Source organism: Engystomops pustulosus, unplaced genomic scaffold, assembly GCF_040894005.1.
Source record: "Engystomops pustulosus unplaced genomic scaffold, aEngPut4.maternal MAT_SCAFFOLD_315, whole genome shotgun sequence".
Lineage (NCBI taxonomy): Eukaryota > Metazoa > Chordata > Amphibia > Anura > Leptodactylidae > Engystomops > Engystomops pustulosus.
The window spans coordinates 45,137-65,833 of NW_027285194.1; positions in this window are offsets into that span (position 1 = coordinate 45,137).

The window sequence follows — 20,697 nt, forward strand, 5'->3', positions numbered from 1 at the left end:
GGATACAGGACTCACAGGCTTTCTCTATGAGTAGGAGGGGGATACAGGACTCTCAGGCTTTCTCTATGAGTAGATGGGGGATAGAGGACTCACAGGCTTTCTCTATGAGTAGGAGGGGAAACAGGACTCACAGGCTCTCTCTATGAGTAGGAGGGGGATACAGGACTCACAGGCTTTCCCTATGAGTAGGAGGGGGATACAGGACTCACAGGCTTTCTCTATGAGTAGGAGGGGATACAAGACTCACAGGCTTTCTCTATGAGTAGGAGGGGGATACAGGATTCACAGGCTTGCTCTATGAGTAGGACGGGATACAGGACTCACAGGCTTTCGTTATGAGTAGGAGGGGGATACAGGACTCACAGGCTTGCTCTATGAGTAGGACGGGATACAGGACTCACAGGCTTTCTCTATGAGTAGGAGGGGGATACAGGACTCACAGGCTTTCTCTATGAGTAGGAGGGGGGAGCAGGACTCACAGGATTTCTCTATGAGTAGGAGGGGGATACAGACTCACAGGCTTCCTCTATGAGAAGGAGGGGGATACAGTACTCACAGGCTTTCTCTATGAGTAGGAGGGGGAAACAGGACTCACATAATTTCCATATGAGTAGGAGGGGGATACAGGACTCACAGGCTTTCTCTATGAGTAGGAGGGGATACAGGACTCACAGGCTTTCTCTATGAGTAGTAGGGGGATACAGGACTCACAGGTTTTCTCTATGAGTAGGAGGAGGATACAGTACTCACAGGCTTTCTCTATGAGTAGGAGGAAGAAACAGGACTCACATAATTTCCCTATGAGTAGGAGGGGGATACAGGACTCACCGGCTTTCTCTATGAGTAGAAAGGGGGATACAGGACTCACAGGCTTTCTCTATGAGTAGAAAGGGGGATACAGGACTCACAGGCTTTCTCTATGAGTGGGAGGAGGATACAGGACTCACATGCTTTCTCTATCAGTAGGAGGGGGATACCGGACTCACAGGCTTTCTCTATGAGTAGGAGGGGATACAGGACTCACAGGCTTCCTCTATGAGTAGGAGGGGGATACATTACTCACAGGCTTTCTCTATGAGTAGAAGGGGGATACAGGACTCACAGGATTTCTCTATGAGTAGGAGGAGATACAGGACTCACAGGCTTTCTCTATGAGTAGGAGGGGGAAACAGGACTCACAGGCTTTCTCTATGAGTAGGAGGGAGATATAGAGAAAGCCTGTGAGTCCTGTATCTCCCTCCTACTCATACAGAAAGCCTGTGAGTCCTGTTTCCCCCTCCTACTCATAGAGAAAGCCTGTGAGTCCTGTATCCCCCTCCTACTCATGGAGAAAGCCTGTGATTTCTGTATCCCCCTCCTACTCATAGAGAAAGCCTGTGAGTCCTGTATCCCCTCCTACTCATACAGAAAGCCTGTGAGTCCTGTATCCCCCTACTACTCACAGGCTTTCTCTATGAGTAGGAGGGGATACAGGACTCATAGTCTTTCTCTATGAGTAGGAGGGGGATACAGAAATCACAGGCTTTCTCATAGTATGAGTAGGAGGGGATACAGGACTCACAGGCTTTCTCTATGAGTGGAGGGGGAGATGGACTCACAGGCTTTCTCTATGAGTAGGAGGGGGATACAGGACTCACAGGCTTTCTCTATGAGTCGGAGGGGGATACAGGACTCACAGGCTTTCTCTATGAGTAGGAGGGGGATACAGGACTCACAGACTTTCTCTATGAGTAGGAGGGGGATACATAACTCACAGGCTTCCTCTATGAGTAGGAGGGGGATCCAGGAATCACAGGCTTTCTCTATGAGTAGGAGGGGGATACAGGAATCACAGGCTTCTTCTATGAGTAGCATAGCTCCCAACCGTCCCGATTTTGACGGGATTTTCCCGTTTTTCTTACCTCTGCCCCGCGTCACGGGCAGCTATGAGATTGTCACGGATTCTCCCCCCAGGTCCCACTGTGTCCCGGCGCTGTGTCCTCATAGTAAATACTTTGAAAGACAGAACTCACAGTACAGAATGGCTTCTACAGACATCGGGCAGGGAATCCTTTTCAGAGAAGTGTCGGGCTTAGCGGAGAGCAGGGACCACGTCATCAGGTCAGATCAGCATCTGTCCATATATGGTCACTGCATCTCCTAGGGTTCCCCAGAGCAGACATCGGGCAGGGAATCCTTTTCAGAGAAGTGTCGGGCTTAGTGGAGAGAGCAGGGACCATGTCATCAGGTCAGATCAGTATCTGTCCATATATGGTCACTGCATCTCCTAGGGTTCCCCAGAGCAGACATGGGGCAGGGAATCCTTTTCAGAGAAGTGTCGGCTTAGCGGAGAGCAGGGACCACGTCATCAGGTCAGATCAGCATCTGTCCATATATGGTCACTGCATCTCCTAGGGTTCCCCAGAGCAGACATCGGGCAGGGAATCCTTTTCAGAGAAGTGTCGGCTTAGCGGAGAGCAGGGACCACGTCATCAGGTCAGATCAGCATCTGTTAATATATGGTCTCCAGGGCTTCCCCAGACACAAGCTCTTTATATAATTAAATTAAATAAAGTTTTGGCCAGGCTCAGAATCGAACCTGGGACCCTCTGCACCATAGACAGGAGCTTAACTAACTGAGCTATAAGCCCAGGGATACAGAGCTTAGGATTTTTGGTAACTAAGAAGTGTTATCTGCCACTGTTACACTGTGACACAGACTAATGCACTGATATATAGAGAGGAATCTTCTCAGAGGTTATTATTGTAATTATTGAGACTATTATTATTATTATTATAAATTTTATTATTTTTATTATTATGTAGATGATTATTAATAATAGTAAAAATAATAATAATCATCTTAATAATAATAATAATAATAATAATAATAATAATCATCATCTCCATAATAATAATAATAATAGTCTCAATAATTACAATAATTTCTGAGAAGATCCCTCTCTATATACCAAGGCAGTAAATCTGTGTCACAGTGTCACAATAATCATAGTTCTTAGTTACCAAAATTCTGCACCTTGTTAATCACTGAGGTTATAGCTCAGTGGGTTGGGGCACTGTGTGATTATTGTACATGGACACTGCAGGTTCTGGGTTCTAATCTGAATGAGGAAAATTTTTTTTTTTTTTAATTGAGATGATTTTTATAATTATAATATGGCTAAAATTTGGGGCGTGGCCAGGGAGTGATTGGGGGTGTGGCTACGCGTGCCGCCATTTTGTCCCTCTTTCCCTTTCACAAATGTTGGGAGGTATGGAGTAGTAGGTTGATACAGGACTCACAGGCTTTCTCTATGAGTAGGAGGGGGTTACAGGACTCACAGGCTTTCTCTATGAGTAGGAGGAGGATACAGGACTCACAGGCTTTCTCTATGAGTAGGAGGGGATACAGGACTCACAGGCTTTCTCTATGAGTAGGAGGGGGTTACAGGACTCACAGGCTTTTTCTATGAGTAGGAGGGGGTTACAGGACTCACAGGCTTTTTCTATGAGTAGGAGGGGGGAGCAGGACTCACAGGCTTTCTCTATGAGTAGGAGGGGGATACAGGGCTCACAGGCTTTCTCTATGAGTAGGAGGGGGTACAGGACTCACAGGCTTTCTCTATGAGTAGGAAGGGGATACAGGACTCACAGGCTTTCTCTATGAGTAGGAAAGGGAAACAGGGCTCACAGGCTTTCTCTATGAGTAGAAGGGGGATACAGGACTCACAGGCTTCCTCTATGAGTAGGAGGGGGATACAGGACTCACAGGCTTCCTCTATGAGTGGGAGGGGATACAGGACTCACAGGCTTTCTCTATGAGTAGGAGGGGATACAGGACTCACAGGCTTTCTCTATGAGTGGAGGGGGAGATGGACTCACAGGCTTTCTCTATGAGTAGGAGGAGGGGACAGGACTCACAGGCTTTCTCTATGAGTAGGAGGGGATACAGGACTCACAGGCTTTCTCTATGAGTAGGAGGGGGTTACAGGACTCACAGGCTTTTTCTATGAGTAGGAGGGGGGAGCAGGACTCACAGGCTTTCTCTATGAGTAGGAGGGGATACAGGACTCACAGGCTTTTTCTATGAGTAGGAGGGGGTTACAGGACTCACAGGCTTTTTCTAGGAGTAGGAGGGGGATACAGGACACCCAGGCTTTCTCTATGAGTAGGAGGGGGATACAGGACTCCCAGGCTTTCTCTATGAGTAGGAGGGGGATACAGGGCTCACAGGCTTTCTCTATGAGTAGAAGGGGGATACAGGACTCACAGGCTTCCTCTATGAGTAGGAGGGGGATACAGGACTCACAGGCTTCCTCTATGAGTAGGAGGGGGATACAGGACTCACAGGCTTCCTCTATGAGTAGGAGGGGGATACAGGACTCACAGGCTTTCTCTATGAGTGGGAGGGGATACAGGACTCACAGGCTTTCTCTGTGAGTAGGAGGGGATACAGGACTCACAGGCTTTCTCTATGAGTAGAGGGGGAGATGGACTCACAGGCTTTCTCTATGAGTAGGAGGAGGAGACTGGACTCACAGGCTTTCTCTATGAGTAGGAGGGGATACAGGACTCACAGGCTTTTTCTATGAGTAGGAGGGGGTTACAGGACTCACAGGCTTTTTCTATGAGTAGGAGGGGGGAGCAGGACTCACAGGCTTTCTCTATGAGTAGGAAAGGGATACAGGGCTCACAGGCTTTCTCTATGAGTAGAAGGGGGATACAGGACTCACAGGCTTCCTCTATGAGTAGGAGGGGGATACAGGACTCACAGGCTTCCTCTATGAGTAGGAGGGGGATACAGGACTCACAGGCTTCCTCTATGAGTAGGAGGGGGATACAGGACTCACAGGCTTTCTCTATGAGTAGGAGGAGGAGACAGGACTCACAGGCTTTATCTATGAGTAGGAGGGGGTTACAGGACTCACAGGCTTTCTCTATGAGTAGGAGGAGGAGACAGGACTCACAGGCTTTCTCTATGAGTAGGAGGGGATACAGGACTCACAGGCTTTCTCTATGAGTAGGAGGGGGATACAGGACTCACAGGCTTTCTCTATGAGTAGGAAAGGGATACAGGGCTCACAGGCTTTCTCTATGAGTAGAAGGGGGATACAGGACTCACAGGCTTCCTCTATGAGTAGGAGGGGGATACAGGACTCACAGGCTTCCTCTATGAGTGGGAGGGGATACAGGACTCACAGGCTTTCTCTATGAGTGGAGGGGGAGATGGACTCACAGGCTTTCTCTATGAGTAGGAGGGGGTTACAGGACTCACAGGCTTTCTCTATGAGTAGGAGGAGGAGACAGGACTCACAGGCTTTCTCTATGAGTAGGAGGGGATACAGGACTCACAGGCTTTCTCTATGAGTAGGAGGGGGTTACAGGACTCACAGGCTTCCTCTATGAGTGGGAGAGGATACAGGACTCACAGGCTTTCTCTATGAGTGGAGGGGGAGATGGACTCACAGGCTTTCTCTATGAGTAGGAGGGGGTTACAGGACTCCCAGGCTTTCTCTATGAGTAGGAGGAGGAGACAGGACTCACAGGCTTTCTCTATGAGTAGGAGGGGATACAGGACTCACAGGCTTTCTCTATGAGTAGGAGGGGGTTACAGGACTCACAGGCTTTTTCTATTAGTAGGAGGGGGTTACAGGACTCACAGGCTTTTTCTATGAGTAGGAGGGGGGAGCAGGACTCTCAGGCTTTCTCTATGAGTAGGAGGGGGATACAGGGCTCACAGGCTTTCTCTATGAGTGGAGGGGGAGATGGACTCACAGGCTTTCCCTATGAGTAGGAGGGGGTTACAGGACTCACAGGCTTTCTCTATGAGTAGGAGGAGTAGACAGGACTCACAGGCTTTCTCTATGAGTAGGAGGGGGTTACAGGACTAAAAGGCTTTTTCTATGAGTAGGAGGGGGTTACAGGACTCACAGGCTTTCTCTATGAGTAGGAGGGGGGAGCAGGACTCACAGGCTTTCTCTATGAGTAGGAGGGGGATACAGGGCTCACAGGCTTTCTCTATGAGTAGGAGGGGGTACAGGACTCACAGGCTTTCTCTATGAGTAGGAGGGGGATACAGGACTCACAGGCTTTCTCTATGAGTAGGAAAGGGATACAGGGCTCACAGGCTTTCTCTATGAGTAGAAGGGGGATACAGGACTCACAGGCTTCCTCTATGAGTAGGAGGGGGATACAGGACTCACAGGCTTCCTCTATGAGTGGGAGGGGATACAGGACTCACAGGCTTTCTCTATGAGTGGAGGGGGAGATGGACTCACAGGCTTTCTCTATGAGTAGGAGGGGGTTACAGGACTCACAGGCTTTCTCTATGAGTAGGAGGAGGAGACAGGACTCACAGGCTTTCTCTATGAGTAGGAGGGGATACAGGACTCACAGGCTTTCTCTATGAGTAGGAGGGGGTTACAGGACTCACAGGCTTCCTCTATGAGTGGGAGAGGATACAGGACTCACAGGCTTTCTCTATGAGTGGAGGGGGAGATGGACTCACAGGCTTTCTCTATGAGTAGGAGGGGGTTACAGGACTCCCAGGCTTTCTCTATGAGTAGGAGGAGGAGACAGGACTCACAGGCTTTCTCTATGAGTAGGAGGGGATACAGGACTCACAGGCTTTCTCTATGAGTAGGAGGGGGTTACAGGACTCACAGGCTTTTTCTATTAGTAGGAGGGGGTTACAGGACTCACAGGCTTTTTCTATGAGTAGGAGGGGGGAGCAGGACTCTCAGGCTTTCTCTATGAGTAGGAGGGGGATACAGGGCTCACAGGCTTTCTCTATGAGTAGGAGGGGGTACAGGACTCACAGGCTTTCTCTATGAGTAGGAGGGGGATACAGGACTCACAGGCTTTCTCTATGAGTAGGAAAGGGAAACAGGGCTCACAGGCTTTCTCTATGAGTAGAAGGGGGATACAGGACTCACAGGCTTCCTCTATGAGTAAGAGGGGGATACAGGACTCACAGGCTTCCTCTATGAGTGGGAGGGGATACAGGACTCACAGGCTTTCTCTATGAGTAGGAGGGGATACAGGACTCACAGGCTTTCTCTATGAGTGGAGGGGGAGATGGACTCACAGGCTTTCTCTATGAGTAGGAGGGGGATACAGGACTCACAGGCTTTCTCTATGAGTCGGAGGGGGATACAGGACTCACAGGCTTTCTCTATGAGTAGGAGGGGGATACAGGACTCACAGACTTTCTCTATGAGTAGGAGGGGGATACAGGACTCACAGGCTTGCTCTATGAGTAGGAGGTGGATAAAGGACTCACAGGCTTTCTCTATGAGTAAGAGGGGGATACAGGACTCACAGGCTTTCTCTATGAGTAGGAGGGGGATACAGGACTCACAGGCTTTCTCTATGAGTAGGAGGGGGATACAGGACTCACAGGCTTTCTCTATGAGTCGGAGGTGGATAAAGGACTCACAGGCTTTCTCTATGAGTAAGAGGGGGTTACAGGACTCACAGGCTTTCTCTATGAGTAGGAGGGGGAAACAGGATTCACAAGCTTTCTCTATGAGTAGGAGGGGATACAGGACTCACAGGCTTTCTCTATGAGTAGGAGGGGGATACAGGACTCACAGGCTTTCCCTATGAGTAGGAGGGGGATACAGGACTCACAGGCTTTCCCTATGAGTAGGAGGGGGATAAAGGACTCACAGGCTTTCTCTATGACTAGGAGGGGATACAGGACTCACAGGCTTTCTCTATGAGTAGGAGGGGGAGCAGGACTCACAGGCTTTCTCTAGGAGTAGGAGGGGGTTACAGGACTCACAGGCTTTCTCTATGAGTAGGAGGAGGATACAGGACTCACAGGCTTTCTCTATGAGTAGGAGGGGGATACAGGACTCACAGGCTTCCTCTATGAGTGGGAGGGGATACAGGACTCACAGGCTTTCTCTATGAGTAGGAGGGGATACAGGACTCACAGGCTTCCTCTATGAGTGGGAGGGGATACAGGACTCACAGGCTTTCTCTATGAGTAGGAGGGGATACAGGACTCACAGGCTTTCTCTATGAGTGGAGGGGGAGATGGACTCACAGGCTTTCTCTATAAGTATGAGGGGGATACAGGACTCACAGGCTTTCTCTATGAGTAGGAGGGGGATACAGGACTCACAGGCTTTCTCTATGAGTAGGAGGTGGATAAAGGACTCACAGGCTTTCTCTATGAGTAAGAGGGGGATACAGGACTCACAGGCTTTCTCTATGAGTAGGAGGGGGATACAGGACTCACAGGCTTTCTCTATGAGTAGGAGGGGGATACAGGACTCACAGGCTTCCTCTATGAGTGGGAGGGGATACAGGACTCACAGGCTTTCTCTATGAGTAGGAGGGGATACAGGACTCACAGGCTTCCTCTATGAGTGGGAGGGGATACAGGACTCACAGGCTTTCTCTATGAGTAGGAGGGGATACAGGACTCACAGGCTTTCTCTATGAGTGGAGGGGGAGATGGACTCACAGGCTTTCTCTATAAGTATGAGGGGGATACAGGACTCACAGGCTTTCTCTATGAGTAGGAGGGGGATACAGGACTCACAGGCTTTCTCTATGAGTAGGAGGTGGATAAAGGACTCACAGGCTTTCTCTATGAGTAAGAGGGGGATACAGGACTCACAGGCTTTCTCTATGAGTAGGAGGGTGATACAGGACTCACAGGCTTTCTCTATGAGTAGGAGGGGGATACAGGACTCACAGGCTTTTTCTATGAGTAGGAGGTGGATAAAAGACTCACAGGCTTTCTCTATGAGTAAGAGGGGGATACAGGACTCACAGACTTTCTCTATGAGTAGGAGAGGGATACAGGATTCACAAGCTTTCTCTATGAGTAGGAGGGGATACAGGACTCACAGGCTTTCTCTATGAGTAGGAGGGGGATACAAGACTCACAGTCTTTCCCTATGAGTAGGAGGGGGATACAGGACTCACAGGCTATCCCTATGAGTAGGAGGGGGATACAGGACTCACAGGCTTTCTCTATGACTAGGAGGGGATACAGGACTCACAGGCTTTCTCTATGAGTAGGAGGGGGAGCAGGACTCACAGGCTTTCTCTATGAGTAGGAGGTGATACAGGACTCACAGGTTTCCTGTATGATTAGGAGGGGGATACAGGACTCACACGCTTTCTCTATGAGTAGGCGGGGATACAGGACTCACAGGCTTTCTCTATAAATAGGAGGGGGATACAGGACTCACAGGCTTTCTCTATGAGTAGGAGGGGATACAGGACTCACAGGCTTTCTCTATGAGTAGGAGGGGGATACAGGACTCACAGGCTTTCTCTATGAGTAGGAGGGGGATACAGGACTCTCAGGCTTTCTCTATGAGTAGATGGGGGATAGAGGACTCACAGGCTTTCTCTATGAGTAGGAGGGGATACAGGACTCACAGGCTCTCTCTATGAGTAGGAGGGGGATACAGGACTCACAGGCTTTCTCTATGAGTAGGAGGGGGATACAGGACTCACAGGCTTTCTCTATGAGTAGGAGGGGATACAGGACTCACAGGCTTTCTCTCTGAGTAGGAGGGGGATACAGGACTCACAGGCTTGCTCTATGAGTAGGACGGGATACAGGACTCACAGGCTTTCGTTATGAGTAGGAGGGGGATACAGGACTCACAGGCTTGCTCTATGAGTAGGACGGGATACAGGACTCACAGGCTTTCTCTATGAGTAGGAGGGGGATACAGGACTCACAGGCTTTCTATATGAGTAGGAGGGGGGAGCAGGACTCACAGGATTTCTCTCAGTAGGAGGGGGATACAGACTCACAGGCTTCCTCTATGAGTAGGAGGGGGATACAGTACTCACAGGCTTTCTCTATGAGTAGGAGGGGGAAACAGGACTCACATACTTTCCCTATGAGTAGGAGGGGGATACAGGACTCACAGGCTTTCTCTATGAGTAGGAGGGGATACAGGACTCACAGGCTTTCTCTATGAGTAGTAGGGGGATACAGGACTCACAGGCTTTCTCTATGAGTAGGAGGAGGATACAGTACTCAAAGGCTTTCTCTATGAGTAGGAGGGGAAAACAGGACTCACATAATTTCCCTATGAGTAGGAGGGGGATACAGGACTCACAGGCTTTCTCTATGAGTAGTAGGGGGATACAGGACTCACAGGCTTCCTCTATGAGTAGGAGGGGGATAAAGGACTCACAGGCTTTCTCTATGAGTGGGAGGAGGATACAGGACTCACAGGCTCTCTCTATGAGTAGTAGGTGATACAGGACTCACAGGCTTTCTCTATGAGTAGGAGGGGGATACAGGATTCACAAGCTTTCTCTATGAGTAGGAGGGGATACAGGACTCACAGGCTTTCTCTATGAGTAGGAGGGGGATACAGGACTCACAGGCTTTCCCTATGAGTAGGAGGGGGATACAGGACTCACAGGCTATCCCTATGAGTAGGAGGGGGATACAGGACTCACAGGCTTTCTCTATGACTAGGAGGGGATACAGGACTCACAGGCTTTCTCTTTGAGTAGGAGGGGGAGCAGGACTCACAGGCTTTCTCTATGAGTAGGAGAGGGATACAGGGCTCACAGGCTTTCTCTATGAGTAAGAGGGGGATAGAGGACTCACAGGCTTTCTCTATGAGTAGGAGGGGTATACAGGACTCACAGGCTTTCTCTATGAGTAGGAGGGGGATACAGGATTCACAAGCTTTCTCTTTGAGTATGAGGGGATGCAGGACTCACAGGCTTTCTCTATGAGTAGGAGGGGGATACAGGACTCACAGGCTTTCCCTATGAGTAGGAGGGGGATACAGGACTCACAGGCTATCTCTATGAGTAGGAGGGGGATACAGGACTCACAGGCTTTCTCTATGACTAGGAGGGGATACAGGACTCACAGGCTTTCTCTATGAGTAGGAGGGGGAGCTGGACTCACAGGCTTTCTCTATGAGTAGGAGAGGGATACAGGGCTCACAGTCTTTCTCTATGAGTAGGAGGGGGATACAGGATTCACAAGCTTTCTCTTTGAGTAGGAGGGGATACAGGACTCACCGGCTTTCCCTATGAGTAGGAGGGGGATACAGGACTCACAGGCTATCCCTATGAGTAGGAGGGGGATACAGGACTCACAGGCTATCCCTATGAGTAGGAGGGGGATACAGGACTCACAGGCTTTCCCTATGAGTAGGAGGGGGATACAGGACTCACAGGCTATCCCTATGAGTAGGAGGGGGATACAGGACTCATAGGCTTTCTCTATGACTAGGAGGGGATACAGAACTCACAGGCTATCCCTATGAGTAGGAGGGGGATACAGGACTCACAGGCTTTCCCTATGAGTAGGAGGGGGATACAGGACTCACAGGCTATCCCTATGAGTAGGAGGGGGATACAGGACTCACAGGCTTTCTCTATGACTAGGAGGGGGATACAGGGCTCACAGGCTTTCTCTATGAGTAGGAGGGGGATACAGGACTCACAGGCTATCCCTATGAGTAGGAGGGGGATACAGGACTCACAGGCTTTCCCTATGAGTAGGAGGGGGATACAGGACTCACAGGCTATCCCTATGAGTAGGAGGGGAATACAGGACTCACAGGCTTTCTCTATGACTAGGAGGGGATACAGAACTCACAGGCTTTCTCTATGAGTAGGAGGGGGGTACAGGACTCACAGGCTTTCTCTATGAGTAGGAGGGGGATACACGACTCACAGGCTTTCTCTATGAGTAGGAGGGGGTACAGGACTCACTGCCTTATTCAGTCAGTGTATGGGATTAAAGAGCGGACAATATTTATACAGATTATTACGTGCTTATGTTACATTTATTTATTAATATTTGCAGATGTCAGCGCTCAGCCCCTTCTCCTCCTCCATCCCATGATGCCCCCAGACAGAGATCACATTTGTTCTTTATAGCTAAAAATCTTCAATGTTGTCAGTAAAGGAGACGTCCATCTTGTAGCTTATTAGGTAGGGCTTCTCCATGTTGTACGGGTAGCGCTGGTGGAGCTTTAGGTCCATGTACTTCCCCTCCGCATAACAGACCTGGAGAGGCACAAGAAATGTCCTAAGGAGAACTCTGCAGCCTGGAGGTGCACAACTCGCAGTATACATCGTTATAGTCTGTTATTTCATAGTGGATCTCTCTGTGTACAGAAGACTCGTGTCTTAGGAGGCTAAAATTCATGCACACAGATCCCGGGTCACCCATTATATAAGAGCCTTAAAGGGGTTTTCTATTAAAGCTATATATTACACAGCTCCGCCCCCACAGTATATCACATACAGTATGAAGCACACGGTCATCATCCCCATCCTCTCCCTGAGCTCTGGGGCCCCTGGCAATAGCACAGGTTGCATTATGGGTAAATCCACCCCAGGGTGTCACCACTGTTGCAGTCTTGTGCAGCACTTACCTTTATAATGTAAGTCTTCCCAAGACAAGTGTGACAGATGTAGGCGATCGCCTGAAAGTGAGGAGCATCAGCCCCAGTAAGCTGCAACAAATCTTCTGTGAGCTTACGACAAAAAAAGAATAAAGAAATGAAATAAAGACACATAAAGTAGTAAGAATACATGTTTCCTATAGGGAGTCTACCTACAGCCAGTGTTATGTATTGTCCCTGGAGAGATGTGTAATCAGACCTCACACTGCTGTGCTCTGTGCTCTCTGCAGCCAGTGTTATGTATTGTCCCTGGAGAGATGTGTAATCAGACCTCACACTGCTGTGCTCTGTGCTCTCTGCAGCCAGTGTTATGTATTGTCCCTGGAGAGATGTGTAATCAGACCTCACACTGCTGTGCTCTGTGCTCTCTGCAGCCAGTGTTATGTATTGTCCCTGGAGAGATGTGTAATCAGACCTCACACTGCTGTGCTCTGTGTTCCCTGCAGCCAGTGTTATGTATTGTCCCTGGAGAGATGTGTAATCAGACCTCACACTGCTGTGCTCTGTGCTCTCTGCAGCCAGTGTTATGTACTGTCCCTGGAGAGATGTGTTCTCAGACCTCACACTGCTGTGCTCTGTGCTCTCTGCAGCTAGTGTTATGTATTGTCCCCGGAGAGATGTGTAATCAGACCTCACACTGCTGTGCTCTGTGCTCTCTGCAGCCAGTGTTATGTATTATCCCTGGAGAGATGTGTAATCAGACCTCACACTGCTGTGCTCTGTGCTCTCTGCAGCCAGTGTTATGTATTGTCCCTGGAGAGATGTGTAATTATACCTCACACTGCTGTGCTCTGTGCTGTCTGCAGCCAGTGTTATGTATTGTCCCTGGAGAGATGTGTAATCAGACTTCACACTGCTGTGCTCTCTGCTCTCTGCAGCGTCGGACTGGCCTACTGGATTGCCGGAGAAACCTCTGTGAGTAGGAGGGGGATTCAGGACTCACAGGCTTCCTTGTCGTCTCTCCAGGGACAATACATAACACTGGCTGCAGAGAGCACAGAGCACAGCAGTGTGAGGTCTGATTACACATCTCTCCAGGGACAATACATAACACTGGCTGTAGAAAGCACAGAGCACAGCAGTGTGAGGTCTGATTACACATCTCTCCAGGGACAATACATAACACTGGCTGCAGGGAGCACAGAGCACAGCAGTGTGAGGTCTGATTACACATCTCTCCAGGGACAATACATAACACTGGTTGCAGAGAGCACAGAGCACAGCAGTGTGAGGTCTGATTACACATCTCTCCAGGGACAATACAGAACACTGGCTGCAAAGAGCACAGAGCACAGCAGTGTGAGGTCTGATTACACATCTCTCCAGGGACAATACTTAACACTGGCTGCAGAGAGCACAGAGCACAGCAGTGTGAGGTCTGATTACACCTCTTTCCAGGAACAATACATAACACTGGCTGCAGAGAGCACAGAGCACAGCAGTGTGAGGTCTGATTACACATCTCTCCAGGGACAATACATAACACTGGCTGCAGAGAGCACAGAGCACAGCAGTGTGAGGTCTGATTACACATCTCTCCAGGGACAATACATAACACTGGCTGCAGAGAGCACAGAGCACAGCAGTGTGAGGTCTGATTACACATCTCTCCAGGGACAGTACATAACACTGGCTGCAGAGAGCATAGAGCACAGCAGTGTGAGGTCTGATTACACATCTCTCCAGGGACAATACTTAACACTGGCTGCAGAGAGTACAGAGCACAGCAGTGCTCTGTGCTCTCCACAGTCTATAGGGAGCGCAGCCGCAGTGTCAGCAGACGTGGTTACTCCCCCTCCCCTCTCCATGGACTTAGCAGTAAAGTGGTTGGATGTGACCCCAGGACCTCACTCACCAGGTCGCACAGAGTCTGCGGGGGGTTGATGAGCTCAGTGTCCGTCCATCCCCCACATATGAAGTTGAGACTTGTCTCTGTGGCTGCTGAACTCTTCTGATTGCCCATGGTGATCCCATCATCCTGTATACACCTGCATATATATATACGCCTGGACCATACCATCAGCCAGTGTAGGGGGGGCGGGGGGGTCAAGTGAAAGGAGCCGGAACACAACAAGCAAATCTCACTTCCTCCTCTGATAATAAACACAGAATTATCTGTCCTTGTGCAGTGAAGGTTGGACGGAGATCCAGAGAATTTCCTGGTTTACGGATATGATCTGAGATATAACCACCAACCATGTACAGAACTGATGTCCAGCAGTGTAATACAACCCCCATCATCCATACAGAACTGATGTCCAGCAGTGTAATACACCCCCCATCATCCATACAGAACTGATGTCCAGCAGTGTAATACATCCCCCATCATCCATACAGAACCAATGTCCAGCAGTGTAATACAACCCCCATCATCCATACAGATCTGATGTCCAGCAGTGTAATACATCCCCCATCATCCATACAGAACTGATGTCCAGCAGTGTAATACAACCCCCATCATCCATACAGAACTGATGTCCAGCAGTGTAATACACCCCCCATCATCCATACAGAACTGATGTCCAGCAGTGTAATACATCCCCCATCATCCATACAGAACCAATGTCCAGCAGTGTAATACAACCCCCATCATCCATACAGATCTGATGTCCAGCAGTGTAATACATCCCCCATCATCCATACAGACCTGATGTCCAGCAGTGTAATACATCTCCCATCATCCATACAGAACTGAGGTCCAGCAGTGTAATACAACCCCCATCATCCATACAGAACTGATGTCCAGCAGTGTAATACATCTCCCATCATCCATACAGAACTGATGTCCAGCAGTGTAATACATCTCCCATCATCCATACAGATCTGATGTCCAGCAGTGTAATACAACCCCCATCATCCATACAGATCTGATGTCCAGCAGTGTAATATATCCCCCATCATCCATACAGAACTGATGCCCAGCAGTGTAATACATCTCCCATCATCCATACAGATCTGATGTCCAGCAGTGTAATACAACCCCCATCATCCATACAGATCTGATGTCCAGCAGTGTAATATATCCCCCATCATCCATACAGAACTGATGTCCAGCAGTGTAATACATCTCCCATCATCCATACAGAACTGAGGTCCAGCAGTGTAATACAACCCCCATCATCCATACAGAACTGATGTCCAGCAGTGTAATACATCTCCCATCATCCATACAGAACTGATGTCCAGCAGTGTAATACATCTCCCATCATCCATACAGATCTGATGTCCAGCAGTGTAATACAACCCCCATCATCCATACAGATCTGATGTCCAGCAGTGTAATATATCCCCCATCATCCATACAGAACTGATGCCCAGCAGTGTAATACAACCCCCATCATCCATACAGATCTGATGTCCAGCAGTGTAATACAACCCCCATCATTCAAACAGAACTGATGCCCAGCAGTGTAATACATCCCCCATCATCCATACAGAACTGATGTCCAGCAGTGTAATACATCCCCCATCATCCATACAGAACTGATGTCCAGCACTGTAATAGCACCCCCATCATCCATACAGAACTAATGTCCAGCAGTGTAATACAACCCCCATCATCCATACAGAACTGATGTCCAGCAGTGTAATACATCCCCCATCATCCACACAGAACTGATGTCCAGCAGTGTAATACATCTCCCATCATCCATGCAGAACTGATGTCCAGCAGTGTAATACATCTCCCATCATCCATACAGATCTGATGTCCAGCAGTGTAATACAACCCCCATTATCCATACAGAACTGATGTCCAGCAGTGTAATACAACCCCCATCATCCATACAGAACTGATGTCCAGCAGTGTAATAAACCCCCCATCATCCATACAGAACTGATGTCCAGCAGTGTAATACATCCCCCATCATCCATACAGAACCAATGTCCAGCAGTGTAATACAACCCCCATCATCCATACAGATCTGATGTCCAGCAGTGTAATACATCCCCCATCATCCATACAGACCTGATGTCCAGCAGTGTAATACATCTCCCATCATCCATACAGAACTGAGGTCCAGCAGTGTAATACAACCCCCATCATCCATACAGAACTGATGTCCAGCAGTGTAATACATCTCCCATCATCCATACAGAACTGATGTCCAGCAGTGTAATACATCTCCCATCATCCATACAGATCTGATGTCCAGCAGTGTAATACAACCCCCATCATCCATACAGATCTGATGTCCAGCAGTGTAATACAACCCCCATCATTCAAACAGAACTGATGCCCAGCAGTGTAATGCAACCCCCATCATCCATACAGAACTGATGTCCAACAGTGTAATACAACCCCCATCATCCATACAGAACTGATGTCCAGCAGTGTAATACATCTCCCATCATCCATACAGAACTGATGTCCAGCAGTGTAATGCAACCCCCATCATCCATACAGAACTGATGTCCAACAGTGTAATACAACCCCCATCATCCATACAGATCTGATGTCCAGCAGTGTAATACAACCCCCATCATCCATACAGAACTGATGTCCAGCAGTGTAATACAACCCCCATCATCCATACAGAACTGATGTCCAGCAGTGTAATACATCCCCCATCATCCACACAGAACTGATGTCCAGCAGTGTAATACATCTCCCATCATCCATACAGAACTGATGTCCAGCAGTGTAATACAACCCCCATTATCCATACAGAACTGATGTCCAACAGTGTAATACAACCCCCATCATCCATACAGAACTGATGTCCAGCAGTGTAATACAACCCCCATCATCCATACAGAACTGATGTCCAGCAGTGTAATACATCCCCATCATCCATACAGATCTGATGTCCAGCAGTGTAATACATCCCCCATCATCCATACAGAACTGATACCCAGCAGTGTAATACAACCCCATCATCCATACAGAACTGATGTCCAGCAGTGTAATACAACCCCATCATCCATACAGAACTGATGTCCAGCAATGTAATACATCCCCCATCATCCACGCAGACCAGATGTCCAGCAGTGTAATACAACCCCCATCATCCATACAGATCTGATGTCCAGCAGTGTAATACAACCCCCATCATCCATACAGAACTGATGTCCAGCAGTGTAATACATCCCCCATCATCCATACAGAACTGATGTCCAGCAGTGTAATACAACCCCCATCATCCATACAGATCTGATGTCCAGCAGTGTAATACATCCCTCATCATCCCTACAGAACTGGTGTCCAGCAGTGTAATACATCCCCCATCATCCATACAGAACTGATGTCCAGCAGTGTAATACATCCCCCATCATCCATACAGAACTGATGTCCAGCAGTGTAATACAACCCCCATCATCCATACAGATCTGATGTCCAGCAGTGTAATACATCCCTCATCATCCCTACAGAACTGATACCAAGCATTGTAATACATCCCCCATCATCCATACAGAACTGATGGAGAGCAGTGTAATACAACCCCCATCATCCATACAGATCTGATGTCCAGCAGTGTAATACAACCCCCATCATCCATACAGAACTGATGTCCAGCAGTGTAATACAACCCCCATCATCCATACAGAACTGATGTCCAGCAGTGTAATACAACCCCCATCATCCATACAGATCTGATGTCCAGCGGTGTAATACATCCCCCATCATCCATACAGAACTGATGTCCAGCAGTGTAATACATCTCCCATCATCCATACAGAACTGATGTCCAGCAGTGTAATACATCTCCCATCATCCATACAGATCTGATGTCCAGCAGTGTAATACAACCCCCATCATCCATACAGATCTGATGTCCAGCAGTGTAATATATCCCCCATCATCCATACAGAACTGATGCCCAGCAGTGTAATACAACCCCCATCATCCATACAGATCTGATGTCCAGCAGTGTAATACAACCCCCATCATTCAAACAGAACTGATGCCCAGCAGTGTAATACATCCCCCATCATCCATACAGAACTGATGTCCAGCAGTGTAATACATCCCCCATCATCCATACAGAACTGATGTCCAGCACTGTAATAGCACCCCCATCATCCATACAGAACTAATGTCCAGCAGTGTAATACAACCCCCATCATCCATACAGAACTGATGTCCAGCAGTGTAATACATCCCCCATCATCCACACAGAACTGATGTCCAGCAGTGTAATACATCTCCCATCATCCATGCAGAACTGATGTCCAGCAGTGTAATACATCTCCCATCATCCATACAGATCTGATGTCCAGCAGTGTAATACAACCCCCATTATCCATACAGAACTGATGTCCAGCAGTGTAATACAACCCCCATCATCCATACAGAACTGATGTCCAGCAGTGTAATAAACCCCCCATCATCCATACAGAACTGATGTCCAGCAGTGTAATACATCCCCCATCATCCATACAGAACCAATGTCCAGCAGTGTAATACAACCCCCATCATCCATACAGATCTGATGTCCAGCAGTGTAATACATCCCCCATCATCCATACAGACCTGATGTCCAGCAGTGTAATACATCTCCCATCATCCATACAGAACTGAGGTCCAGCAGTGTAATACAACCCCCATCATCCATACAGAACTGATGTCCAGCAGTGTAATACATCTCCCATCATCCATACAGAACTGATGTCCAGCAGTGTAATACATCTCCCATCATCCATACAGATCTGATGTCCAGCAGTGTAATACAACCCCCATCATCCATACAGATCTGATGTCCAGCAGTGTAATACAACCCCCATCATTCAAACAGAACTGATGCCCAGCAGTGTAATACATCCCCCATCATCCATACAGAACTGATGTCCAGCAGTGTAATACATCCCCCATCATCCATACAGAACTGATGTCCAGCACTGTAATAGCACCCCCATCATCCATACAGAACTAATGTCCAGCAGTGTAATACAACCCCCATCATCCATACAGAACTGATGTCCAGCAGTGTAATACATCCCCCATCATCCACACAGAACTGATGTCCAGCAGTGTAATACATCTCCCATCATCCATGCAGAACTGATGTCCAGCAGTGTAATACATCTCCCATCATCCATACAGATCTGATGTCCAGCAGTGTAATACAACCCCCATTATCCATACAGAACTGATGTCCAGCAGTGTAATACAACCCCCATCATCCATACAGAACTGATGTCCAGCAGTGTAATGCAACCCCCATCATCCATACAGAACTGATGTCCAACAGTGTAATACAACCCCCATCATCCATACAGAACTGATGTCCAGCAGTGTAATACATCTCCCATCATCCATACAGAACTGATGTCCAGCAGTGTAATGCAACCCCCATCATCCATACAGAACTGATGTCCAACAGTGTAATACAACCCCCATCATCCATACAGATCTGATGTCCAGCAGTGTAATACAACCCCCATCATCCATACAGAACTGATGTCCAGCAGTGTAATACAACCCCCATCATCCATACAGAACTGATGTCCAGCAGTGTAATACATCCCCCATCATCCACACAGAACTGATGTCCAGCAGTGTAATACATCTCCCATCATCCATACAGAACTGATGTCCAGCAGTGTAATACAACCCCCATTATCCATACAGAACTGATGTCCAACAGTGTAATACAACCCCCATCATCCATACAGAACTGATGTCCAGCAGTGTAATACAACCCCCATCATCCATACAGAACTGATGTCCAGCAGTGTAATACATCCCCATCATCCATACAGATCTGATGTCCAGCAGTGTAATACATCCCCCATCATCCATACAGAACTGATACCCAGCAGTGTAATACAACCCCATCATCCATACAGAACTGATGTCCAGCAGTGTAATACAACCCCATCATCCATACAGAACTGATGTCCAGCAATGTAATACATCCCCCATCATCCACGCAGACCAGATGTCCAGCAGTGTAATACAACCCCCATCATCCATACAGATCTGATGTCCAGCAGTGTAATACAACCCCCATCATCCATACAGAACTGATGTCCAGCAGTGTAATACATCCCCCATCATCCATACAGAACTGATGTCCAGCAGTGTAATACAACCCCCATCATCCATACAGATCTGATGTCCAGCAGTGTAATACATCCCTCATCATCCCTACAGAACTGGTGTCCAGCAGTGTAATACATCCCCCATCATCCATACAGAACTGATGTCCAGCAGTGTAATACATCCCCCATCATCCATACAGAACTGATGTCCAGCAGTGTAATACAACCCCCATCATCCATACAGATCTGATGTCCAGCAGTGTAATACATCCCTCATCATCCCTACAGAACTGATACCAAGCATTGTAAT